The sequence below is a fragment of the Acomys minous genome (assembly GCF_964271855.1).
Source record: "Acomys minous genome assembly, chromosome: 3".
Classification (NCBI taxonomy): domain Eukaryota; kingdom Metazoa; phylum Chordata; class Mammalia; order Rodentia; family Muridae; genus Acomys; species Acomys minous.
Genome location: NC_140485.1, coordinates 19,015,294 through 19,027,950, shown reverse-complemented (window position 1 = coordinate 19,027,950; position 12,657 = coordinate 19,015,294). Strand labels below are relative to the sequence as shown.

At 45.2% G+C, this 12,657-nt stretch overlaps 1 long non-coding RNA gene across 1 annotated transcript in view; it reads right to left on the bottom strand.

The window, feature by feature from the left end:
- Window positions 1–10,551: 10,551 nt before the first annotated feature.
- The window catches only part of LOC311593589, a 37,811-nt gene continuing 35,705 nt past the window's right edge, over window positions 10,552–12,657 (bottom strand). Inside the window, exon 2 of the long non-coding RNA XR_014777772.1 lies at window positions 10,552–11,386. This is a non-coding gene — a long non-coding RNA (uncharacterized lncRNA). The remainder of the gene's footprint in view (window positions 11,387–12,657) is intronic.

Genomic DNA, 12,657 nt, shown 5'->3' with positions numbered 1-12,657 from the left:
GAGGCCCTTTCAGGGCTCTTGCATTTATATATCCTCTCAAGAGTTCTCAGAAATACAAATGTCCCCAGAATTCCAAATGTCATACAACTTGCAGAAACTATCTGCAGCTGGACAAATCACGACCCCCCTGCTAAAGCACCAGGCAAATCATAGTCAGCTGCTGTGGACAGTCTGAAGCAGCCCCATATCTCACCTGGGATTAAAACAAAAACATAACATTTCTGTGTTTTTAAAGGAACCAAAATTCTCACTACAACGGACCTTGATTTCAGTTGCTTTGTGACACTTGTCTCAGACAGCCAGACTCAACCTAGAACCTATGGGTCTCTCTCTCTCTCTCTCTCTCTCTCTCTCTCTCTCTCTCTCTCTCTCTCTCTCTCTCTCTCTCTCCTTCCCTCCCTCCCTCCCTCCCTCCCCCCACTGGCACTAAGAAGGATGAGGGTTTAGAGAAGTCCTCCCCTTTTCTTTTATTCACACCAGCCTTCCTGTACCTTTATGTATCACTGCACTTTATTACATCTCTGTCGATGGGTTCATGAGTGGAAACATAATCAAAGCTGCTTTTTAAAAAATGATTGAGTGGATCATGTTACAATATATGTACAACTCAACTTTCAGTTGCTACAACAAATTAACCTAAGATGGAGGAAAACCACCCACCTCATGGCCAAGATGCAAAGAGAATGAGAAGCTGGTACCCCATTACCCCTTAAGGGTGTGCCCCATTAACTTAAAGATGCCCCCACTAGGTCTCTCCTCATATAGCCACCACCACCTAACAATTAATGTCATTGGCTGGGGACTAAGGATTCAATACATGGATGCTCAGGGGACAGTCGAGACCCAAACTATAGCATCATAGTAAGTTCAGTGTCGTTCCTTGGTAACTTGTGCCAAGCTGTAATGCAAATGGAGAGTTAGTACAACAATCCTATCAGGCCCCCTCCTCAGATGATCATCTTTCTTATTTGTGCTGAATAAGCCTGCACCTTCAGCAGGCCTCAGAAGACAAGAGGGATCAGTATGCAGCAAAACCTTACTTACTTCTTATCACTTCTGGTGTGAATAATCAGGCGTTATATGTTGAGGGCTGGACTGATGAGCCGAGGCGTTCCCTGAGGCCCTGGCGTATGGAGAAGAAAAGCAACTCCCTCTCTAAACCCAGGAACAGGCTTAGCAGAGCTGGCAAAGGCCTGGGGCCAGGCCTTGGGGGGCTGTAGCTCCAGATCCTGAAAGCCCAACTCTTCCCAGCTTTCGGGCTGTGGCCATCAGTCTCTGTGTGTAGTCTGTAATGTTCTTGGGATGGCCTTTGTTCCCATTGTACAACACTGTTTGATTAGCTTCCCGCTGGCTTTGCCCCGTTGTATGATAGTTTCTGCTGACTCTCTCCCATTTCTTCCCTGAAAATAATATATAAAATGCTGAACTTCTTTATGAACTTGCTTGACATAAGACATAGTTTATGCAAGACCTCCTGGTCCCAGACTTCCTTCTCTATCTTTTATCTTCTTATTTTCTGATCCCCCAGTGGCCCTCTCAGGATCCTGTCACTGAAGAACAGCCTTCTGGTCCAGGTCATTTACAGCCAATCTATAACAGATTATTCTTGTTTCTAATGAAATTTCAATATTTGAGCATGTGCGGCCACATTAAAGTATTTTATGCAAGTACGTTAGCAACATTAAAGCATCGTCAACGTGTAAAAATAAAAAAGGACTTGTTATTTTAGAAGAGACAGTTACACTCCCCTACTTCTCCCAGAGGACATGTGTAAGTGTTGGTGTTTTATAGTCCTTAGAAATAGGGGAGAGACGCCCCCTAGTGGTATATTATAGAATTACATGCATCTGTAAATAAATCTGATGGCCTATGGGTTCTGTGAGGTTGAGGGTTTAACTCTACAGAACGACACGGTGCACACTTCATCCTGCATGCTGTGCTGTGACCTTCTGGTATCACCAGGCCATAAAACTACCAGGACAAGGTTCCAGTGAGTGGTAAATGATTGATGATCCCCTACTTATAGTCAAATTGTAAGGATTCGGGTGACAATGCTTCTTGCTTTCCACAGGCTCACAGACTGGGATGGGGGAGCAGGCGGGGGAAGGGGGAGGTAGGAGATAGATGACTCTGAGTTCTCAAATATACACAAACCACAATCCAAATAGTGATTAGTGCTGGGGTATGGGGGGGGGGAGGAAGGGTGACGCTTATATGTCACTGTTACTTGACAAGGTTTAGAGTCACCTAGGAGACACACCACACCTCTGAGCATGTTTGTGGAGGGTATTTCCAGAGAGTTTTAACTGCAGCATCAAGACTCACCCTGAATGTGGGGAGCACTGTGGGGAGCATCATGCCGTGGGCTGGGATTCCGGACTAACAAGAAGAAGAAGACCGCCCACAGAGCACAGCACACAGCTCTCTCTACTTCCTGATCGTGGATGCACAGGCCCAGCTGCCCCGCATCCCTGCCAAGCCCAGCCAGAGCTGCTCTTGTTGGGGCTCCTTCTCTGCCCTCCCGCGATAGACTGTGCCCTCCTCAGACTCTGAGCTAAAATAAACCTTTCTTTTTCTTTCTTTCTTTCTTTTTTTTTTTTTAACTAAGCTGCTTTTGTTACAGTGACAAGAGAAGTGCCTCGTATTTAGTGGAAGTTTAGCAAGCCAGAATACATGAGAGCTGTGGACAGGAAAGGCCCGGCTTATGACGCTTCAGAGAAGAGCCAAGAGCCTGGCTATGTTCTCCCCGGGTCCTGGAAACCTGAGTGAGGATGAATTCAAAAAGCAATAAGCCAAGTTGTTTGGTGGAGAAAACTGCACGACGGAACGGTGTGTGGTCTGTGATATGGTTGGAGCTTACTGCACTTAGCTCTGTGCTGAGAGGGTATAAATAAGTGAAAACTATGCATCTCGATGAAGGAAAAGAATGGGTTTAAGGCTTCAGCCATGCAGGGCATAGAAAGCAACTGTACTTGTTGAAGAGATTAATGCTATCAAAGAGAAACTTTGGTTCATTCAAGACTCCTGCCCCTGACCACCCCACATACACACGTGCTGGAGACGTTAGAAGACTTGGCACTCCTGGCCCAGGACACACTCCTGTCACCCTTGTGTGAAGTTCAGCTGGTGTCGCCAGAGGTCGCAGCTTAGTCACCATGTCTAGTGTACCTCTCCGCCCCACTGTTCATTCCAGATGCTGAGGCAGCGGACTCAGAACCCACTCTCTCCACAGTATGCTTCTATACACCCCACATCCGCTCCCCCTGCAGTATGCTTCTGCACCCCCACACACTCCAGCTGATGTGAGAAGAGGGGCACCCCTTTACCCTGGTGCACCAAGTACAGCGCACAAATGAATCTAGACTGGTGAAGTCTGGTGCTGTGACATTCCCTCTGCCACCAGCACTTCCCAGTGCGGGAAGCCAGGGCAACTTACCTGTCCCCAGCGTTGTACATCCCCTGTGCTCCATGTACATCAGGCTCATGAAGTCAGAGGGCCCAAGACATCACCCCACTACTCCCACACTCCCACACTGACCTGTGAGGTCAGAAACTGTATGGCTCGCCTCCTTCCAACACACAGGAAGAGGTCAGTGGTGGTTCTCCCAGGCTTGCGCAGGTTGCATGGTCACCTCAGCTACCCCTTTTGAAATTCAAGCAACACTGAACTGAACCAAGACCCATCAAGCCAAGGAAATACGAAGTACCGAAGGAAAGAGAAACCTGTTCTTTAGGATTCCCAAGTGTGGGATCAGAATGGTCTAGTGAGAGAACAGGTGATGTTAATTCACTAGAAGAGCAATGACCTCGTGTAGGAGCTTAATTGCTACCAGATGAAAAAGATCCTGTGACCAGACTCTGGGAGGAGATATGTAAATGAGCCCAGAACTGGCGGCTGGGCGGATTGAAGACTTGGGATAGATTTGGCTATTCATCGCTGCCCTTCAAAATGCTCCTAGAGAAAACCACTTGAGGGAAGGCTTCAGGGCTCCAGCTCCTGCTGAGTCTCTGGGGTCTGGTTACCCCTGGTTCCAGTGGAAGAAATCTGGCAGCTCCTGACCGGGACTGATATCCTTAAGGTTTTGTTTTTGTGTCAATTAATCCTCATTTCCTACTGTTTTGGTTAATCTGGTTATAACTGACGTAGGCTCGGTCAATAAATTGTTAATAAAATTTTTTCGTTAAGAAAATTAAGTCTACAAAGTACCAAACCAAATGCTCGTTAAACATAATTGTGCCAGAAAGACTTGATCAACAAACCAATGCATCGAGGCAGGCACATCTCAATGCAAAACACAAGTAACAAGAGAAGCCAACACAAAATGTCCTCGCCCCCTCCCAAAAAAAGTTTTACCAACCCCATAGTAATGCACCCCAATAGAGTGATTTAGATGAAGTTCCAAACAAAGAATTCAAAAGAACTAATATCAACATGTTCAAACAGTTCAAAAAGAACACAAATAAACCTGTGAGTGATTTTAAAATGATATGAATAATCTCCCGAAGGGAATCCTGGGAACACAAACAGCTGAATTAAATAAGGGAATCAATTCGGTATGTGAAAATAGAACTCAACAGAGACAGAAATACTGAAACCAAGTTAAAATGAAACTGAAAAGGAGATTCTATAAGTCAAATAAACAACTCAGTGGAGAGCCTCAGGGCGGAAGAATATCAAGACCTGGAGACAGCATAGAGGCTTAGATCATACAGCCAAACTCAACGGCAGATATTTTAAAGTATGATGGAATATACATGATCTCTGCAACACCATGAAAAGGCCATATCTGCAAATTATAGACAAAGGAGAAACATTCTAAGGCAAAGTCAATAAAATATTTTCAATAAACTCATAGAAGAAAATTCCCCAAGTATGTTGGAAGAAATGCCATCCAGGTACAGGAAAACCAAATAAACAGAGCTATAAAAAGAATTTCCCCACATACTGTTATAGTGTGTAAAAAAAAAAAAAAGGAAAGAAACACAAATATTCAGAACAAAGAAAATACATTAAAGTGTCAGGAAAGGGGCTGAGGCACATACATAGGCAGACTGGTGAAAATAAAAGCAAATTCGGTGGAAATTCTAAAACCTAGTAGGGCTTTAAAAGATGGATGTTCTGAAAGACCACAGCTGCAAACCCAGGTTACCGTGTCCAGCAAAGCTGTCATGATTCAAGGGAAAGAAAAACTGTACACGACAAAAGCAGGCTAAACCAACTTCCAACCACTAAGCCAGCACTCCAAAGGATACTGGAATAAAATCTATGCATGGAAGAGAATAATAAACTTGTCCAAGAGGCTGCAGGAAAAGAAAGAAAGATGCCTGGACAGTTACTAAACAAATAGGACCAAGAAAACACTAAACACTATATAATAAAAAATGAGAGGAATTAATATATCTTTCTGTAATAACCCTGACTATTAAATGGATTTGGTTCTTCATTCAAATGACACAAACTAGAAGACTGGATTAGGAAACAGAAGCCCTGAGCTGGTAAGATGGCTCAGTGGGTAAAGGCATCTGCTGCCAAGCCTGGTGACATGAATTCAATCCCCAAGACTCTCTTTATGAAGGAAAAAATTGACTCCCACAAGTTTTCCTCTGACCTCCATGCATGCACCATAGTGTGTGTACACATGTACACACACACATACACACTCTCTCTCCAAATAAGTACATACATTTATTTATTTTAATTAAAATAAAAAACAGGATTCTTAGGACTACTGCTTTAAAGAAACACACTTCACCATCAAAGATAGATACAACCTTGTCCACAAGACTGGCTGGCATACGTAGTACTGATTGGATTTGAAGTCCACTCCATAGGCAGAAAACCATGCCTTATTAGTTAAACCAACTCAAAACTCTATGCTGAATTGCCCTTGATTGCCTCCAAGAGCCTGGAGTTAAGACCCTGTTGCTGGAAACACCATGACACAGGGGACATAGAACAATAAAGCTGGACCTGACCCAGAATCATCATCCTCCTCCTCCTCCTCCTCCTCCTCCTCCTCCTCCTCCTCCTCCTCCTCCCTGAGGACTGGCTGTCATAGCATCAGAATATGTTATACATGATACCAAGGGGGAAAGCAATCAATAGCCCCGCTCGGCTTCAAAGCCTATGAACCACAACAGGGACAAGCCAGGAAGGATCCCCAATACTGCAACAGTAGCACTTTTATCTCGGCCGGGGGGGGGGGGGTGTGGATGGGGGGGCATTAGGGGTAACCAACAGATGTTCATTCGCACTGGATGCCCACTCGACAGGAGGGAATTCATGTCTGGCACTATAAACCTAGTCAATTAGCCATGGCTGGAAAAGTCCCACACCCTAGAGGAGAACCTACTGCCGGGTGATTTCTAACATAGTCTAAATACACCAACATATAAATGGAGCTGTTTCTTCTGATCAAAGATGCCTCTTCTTTTTTTTTCTTAATTTTATTATTTTAATTTTTATTATAATTTAAATGATTAAAACAAACAAGGGAGAAAACAAAACAAAACAAAACAAAAAGCTGGGCGTGGTGGCGCTCGCCTTTAATCCCAGCACTCGGGAGGCAGAGGCAGGCGGATTGCTGTGAGTTCGAGGCCAGCCTGGTCTACAAAGTGAATCCAGGATGGCCAAGGCTACACAGAGAAACCCTGTCTTGAAAAAAAAACAAACAAAAACAAAAACAACAACAAAAAAACCAAAACCAAACAAGCAAGCCACCTGTCTCAGCAGCTACTGAAGTGGAAGTGGGTAGAGAAAGAAAAAGGCCACGCCATTTGAGGCAGCATGGAGGTCAGACACATGGCAGACGAGCAGTCATACGGTGGAGGAGTGGGGCCTTTAAAAAGAGTAAGGACGTCTACAATGGTGGGCAGGGCAAAGGTTAGGGAAGACAGAAGTCATGTGAAAACAGAGAAGGGAAGGTTACGCTTCTCTGAGTAATTTAGGCAAGTGAGCAGACTTACAAATTAGCGTGGCTGAGCTCTTTAAGGATCTGCAATACCCAATGGGCAGCTTGTGGGTCCCCTAGGAAGAAGAGCGGGGCTGTCTCTGATATGGACTTTCCTGCATGCTTTTCAGTCACTTCCTTCTAGCATGGCTCCCTTGCCATGCCATTGTGGGAGAGGGTGCGCTCAGTCCTGATGCGGCTTGACGATGAGATAGGTTAGGGGGCTCCCCTTTTCTGAGGGGTAGGGGTGGGGGGATACGGGGAGGAGGGAGGGTAGGACCAGGAGGAGAGAAGGGAGGGATGTAAAGTTAGCTAGTTAATCAATTACTTATCAAGAAACACACTTTAGGGGTTGGAAAGATGGCTCAGAGGTTAAGGGCACTGACTGCTACTCCAGAGGTCTTGAGTTCAATTCCCAGCAACCACGTGGTGGCTCACAACCATCTATAATGAGATCTGATGCCTTCTTCTGGCCTGCAGGTGTACATGCAGGCAGAGCACTGTATACATAATAAATAAATAAATAAATAAATAAATAAATCTTTTTTTAAAAGAAAGAAAGAAAGAAAGAAAGAAAGAAAGACACTTTATTGGTATAGACACCCAAAGACTAAGAGTCATAGCATGTAAAACAATCTATCAAGCAATTAGTAGACTTCAAGTCAAAAAGCAGTCAAAAGATTAATAAGGTCACTACATTATCAATAAATGGGACAAATCATCAAGAAAATATACTGGCTTTGTTGGGCTTCTTGTGAAGTTCCTGCCACCTCCAAATTCTTTTCTCCTTCTCCCCATTTTTCCACAAGACTCCATATGTATTGCCCAATGTTTGGCTGTGAGTCTCAGCATCTGTTTTGATGTGCTCCTGGGTGGAGCCCCTCAGAGGACAACTCTGCTAGGCTCCTGTCTGTAAGCATATCAGAGAGAGTATCGTTAGTAGTGTCAGGAGGTGGTTCTCCCCCATAGGGTAGGGCCAGTCATTGGTTGGACATTCCCTCAATCTCTGTTCTACCTGGTCTATCTTTATCCCTGCACATCTTATGGGCAGGGTGAATTTTGGGTTGAAGTTTTCATGGGTAGGTTAGTGTTCTCCTCCCTCTACTAGAAGACTTGTCCTCTTCAGTTTCTATGGCCCCTGCTACTAGGAGTCTCAGCTAGAGTCCCTCTCACATCCACCCTCCCAGGATCCTACCCTGACTTAGATCTTAGCTTATCACAGAGATGCCTCGGCCCACAGCTTCTCTTTTCTCTATAGGTCCTCTGTCCTCCCGCCTCTGCTCTCCCCAGGTCTGATCTCCACCCTCATATCTCCCTGTGCTCGCTCTCCTACCTTGTTCCCACTCTTCAACCACTACCTATGGGTGAGATTTAAGCATCCTCCCTTGAATCCTCCTTGCTGTTTACTTTCTTTGGGTCTGTGCATTGTAGCGTGTTTATCCTGTACTATACGGCCAAATCCAAATAACCAGGGCCCAGAGAGACCTGATGACACTGAAGCACCAACCGAGGGCTCTGCATAGACTGCACCTAGGCCCCCTACAAAGATGAAGGCGATGGGCAGCTCAGGCTTCATGTTGAGTTCTTTCGTAAGGGGAGCGGGAGCTGTCTCTGACATGGACTCTGTTGCTGGCTTTTGGGTCAGTTCCTCCCTGGTGGGACAGACTTCCCAGGCTACAGGGGAAGAAGACAAGCTCAGTCCTGACACAACTTGATGAGCTGAGGTGGATGGGAAAGGGAACTCACTTTTTTTTGAGGAATAACGGACGGGGGAAGGGGAAGAAGGATGGAAGGTGGGACTGAGAGGTGGGGAGGGATGGCGCTACAACCAGGATATAAAATAAATAAAAATAATCAATTAAAAGAAAAAAGAGCATTTGTAAATAAATATGTAGCCAGGCACAAGGATAATGAGGAGTAGGGACAGCCCCCTGTAATATTAGTGATAGCCAGCAGAGGGCGAGCTAGAACAGAATTACCCTGAGGAATTTGGCAAGTGCCAGTGCTAAACTCAAAACCAGTGACTTTAATGGGCAGCGAAGAGTGAGAACCAAGGTCCCCAACGAATGTTATTAAAAAGTATATTGGAAACTTGTTTTAAAAATACGCAGTCTCTTCTGACATGGGAAGGCAGGGTGTTGATGTAGAAGTGTAGATGTGTGCCAAGCTCTCCACTTCTCCTGGTGTCCATCTGTCGCTAGTCCTAGTCACCGCGACAGGAGCAGGCCTTTGTACCCAACAGCCTGTGCCCATGCTGCAGACTCTTATTCCCTGTCTGTGACTTTAGTTAGAATGCCAAGGACCCAGCCCAGCACCATGTGTATGCAACTGGAAGCACAACCTTGTCAGACCCAGTGCCTCAGTGTCACAGCTACCTCAGTGACAGCTACCACAGTGTCACACTCTGGTTATCGCTGCTCTGGATAGGAATGCTCCCATACACCTTTGCGCCAGGCTCCGCATTCACAGGATAAGGCAAAACAAATACAGTCAGCCATGATGAATACATTTCGACCCAAGTTTGATGCTGTGGTGTGGTGCTTGACAGTATCTAGAGTCACGTGGGAGATGGGCCTCTTAGCGCATGGGGGGACGGTGCCTTGTGTTAATTGGTGGTGGCCATTCCCTGACTGGGTTCCAGACAACGTAAGTGGAGAAAGAGAGATGAGCAACAGCGCTCGTTCATCTGGTGCTTTCTGCTTCTGGACTATAAATGGATGTGACCAGTTATCTTAATGTCCCTGTCACTGTGGCTTCCTGGCAACAGAGATGAGACTGTAGCAAATAAGCACCTGTGAGCCAACGTAAGCCCTCCACCCCTTCAGTGCTGGGGGTGGGGGTGGGGTGGGGGGTGTTCGGATCTTGTTTTTGACAAGATCTTGTTGTCCTTGTAGCCCTGGCTTGCCTAGAACTCAGGTACAGACCAGCTTGCCATGGAACTCACAGATGTTCCTCTGTCTCTGCCTGCAAAGTCCTGGGATTAAAGACATGTGCCACCATCCCTTGCCCTCAATTTGCTTTTGCCTGGGTGTTTTATCATAGCAATGGAAAAGATACTGAAGACAGACGGTGTGGCGGTTTGACCAAGAATGGGGCCCCCATAACCTCATATACTGAGTGCTTGGTCATTAGGGGAGGGGCGCTACTTGGCAGGGTTTAGGAGGTGTGTGGCCTTGTTGGAGGAAGTGTGTCACAGGGGACAGGCTTTGGAATTTCAGGGGCCCAAGCCAGGCCTAGTGGCTCTTTCTTCCTGCTGCCTCCAGATCCAGATGTAAAACTCTCAACTACCATGTCTGACTGTGTGATGCCATGCTTCCCAACACGACGATAGTGGACTAACCTCTGAAAAACTGTATGCAAGATCCAATTAAATGCATTCCTCTACCAGCATTGCCAGGATCATGATGTCTCTGCACAGCGGTAAAACACGGACTAAGACAGGTGGGTACCAAAGACTGTACTGTCCTAACCCCTACTGTATATATGTTTGAAATTTTCCGCAATAAAATATATGCATCCATGAAAACACACATTCTGGGGAGGAGATTCAGCAATGAAGACCTCTACAGAGTAATGAAAGCAGCGCCAAACTTTGTGAGAATCAGCTTTGCAAAACGTTTGAAATTAACCAAATGTGCAACAATCTGATAAACACTCATTCAAAAAAACAACAACAACAGCAAAAACCTTGCTGAATCTCAATAAAAGGACTAGACTCGCGCCCTTATTTCTTGATCTACTTCTCTTCCCCATTGTCCATGGGAACCTTGAAATCCAGAAGTCACAGGAGTTACATCTGCAGTCATCAGGCCGCGGCCACCAGAAGAGCCAGGTTTTGGACCTTCAGCAAGTTCCCCAGATGGTAGAGTGCTTGCCCACCACATGTGAAACCCTGGGCTGTATTCCTAACAGAGAAGGGAGAGAGGGGTGGGAAGAAAGGTCCCTGCAGAATGTCGCTACTGTCTGATGCAGAACGGTCTGTTTCCTGAAGTTATCTTCATCTGATCTGCCCCGGAGCTCTTTCTGCAGGAAAAATCCCATCCTCGGGATGTTTGTCAAATGTTCAGCTCAGGGGCTGTCTGGGACAGTGGTGCCACCTGGGTCAAACAAGAGCCTGGCAGAACTGTAAGACTGTGGGAGTAAAATGTCTGACATGAAAAGATCTAACTTCGTCCTGAGGATGGAAATAGATCTGGTCCTGCATCTGTATCTATATCTCTATTGTCTACATCCATGTCGACATCATCTATCTATGATGGGAGGGGATGCTCACAGACAGTGGAGCAATCCCTCGTATTTCCCATCTGGCTGGTTTTAATGCTCTGCTCAGTGGTGTCGCATAGTTAACATTTTTCTTTATTCTTCTCCTTTTGTTTCTCTGATGGGATCATCTCGATGCACTCTCTTCAGGGTCCATTAATTATTTCTTCTGCCATCTGAAATCCAACCGGGATATAAAGGTTAAAGCAGAGCTGTAAAATTGTGAGCCTCTTAGCAAAAGATGAAAAGACTTACTTTTTGTGGTGGTTTGAATAAGAGTGGCCTCCACACATTCGTATATCTGAATGCTGGGTCCCCAGTTGGCAGAACCATTTGGGAAGAATTAGGAGGTGTGGCCTTGTTGGAGGAGGTGTGTCACTGGAGGTGGGCTTTGAAGTTTCAAAAGCCGGTGTCAAGCCCAGTCTCCTTCTCCCTCCCCCCCCTCTCTCTCCCTGTGTGTGTGTGTGTGTGTGTGTGTGTGTGTGTGTGTGTGTGTGTGTCTGTGTCTGTGTGTATGTATGTATGTATCTGTCTATCTGTCTCCCATTTACACACACACACACACACACACACACACACACACACACACACCTTGTAGTTATAGATTAGGAGTAGATGGAAGCCTCCATTACTGCTCTGGTGTCACACCTGCCTGCGTCCTGCCACTCTCCCTGCCATGATGGTCATGGACTCACCCACCTAAAACTGTAAACAAGTTCACAATTAAATACTTTCTTTTATAAGTCGCCTTGGTCCTTGTGTTCCTTTACAGTAATAGAACAGTAAGTAAGACACTGTTCAAATAATGTAAGAAAATCGCTGATTAGTAGCCGACCATTAAGCCATCTCAGCAGAAATAAAAATTGTAGAATCAAAAAAGGTATGAATCTGATTATATGGAATATTCACCTTTTGATAAAACAACTATAAAACAGGAAAATACCATTCTAGAAAGTAAAGTATCCAATAAAAATTTATCTAAAGGAGATAATTTACTTACCAGACTAAGACTTTTAATCAGATATTATACGTGTGTGTGTGTGTGTGTGTGTGTGTGTGTGTGTGTGTGTGTATGAATGCATATCTGAAAATCAAAGCAAAACAGTGTTTAACCATCTAGAACGGATGTTCTCTACCTTCCTACTGCTGTGGCCCTTTAATACAGCTCCTACTGTGGTGGTGACCCTAGCCATATAATTTGTTTTGTTGCTACTTCATAACTGTAATCTTTCTACTGTTACGAATCATAAATATCTATATTTTCCAATGGTCTTAGGTGACCCCTGTGAAAGGGTCATTCAACAACCACCAAAGGGGTTGTGATTCACAGCTTGGGAATGCCTGATCTAGAGAATATTAGCATAGAACTACAAATTATAAACAAGAATCAAATACAAAATTTAAGTCTGAAAAGTGTTCGGCTGGAGAGATGGCTCAATTGTTAAGA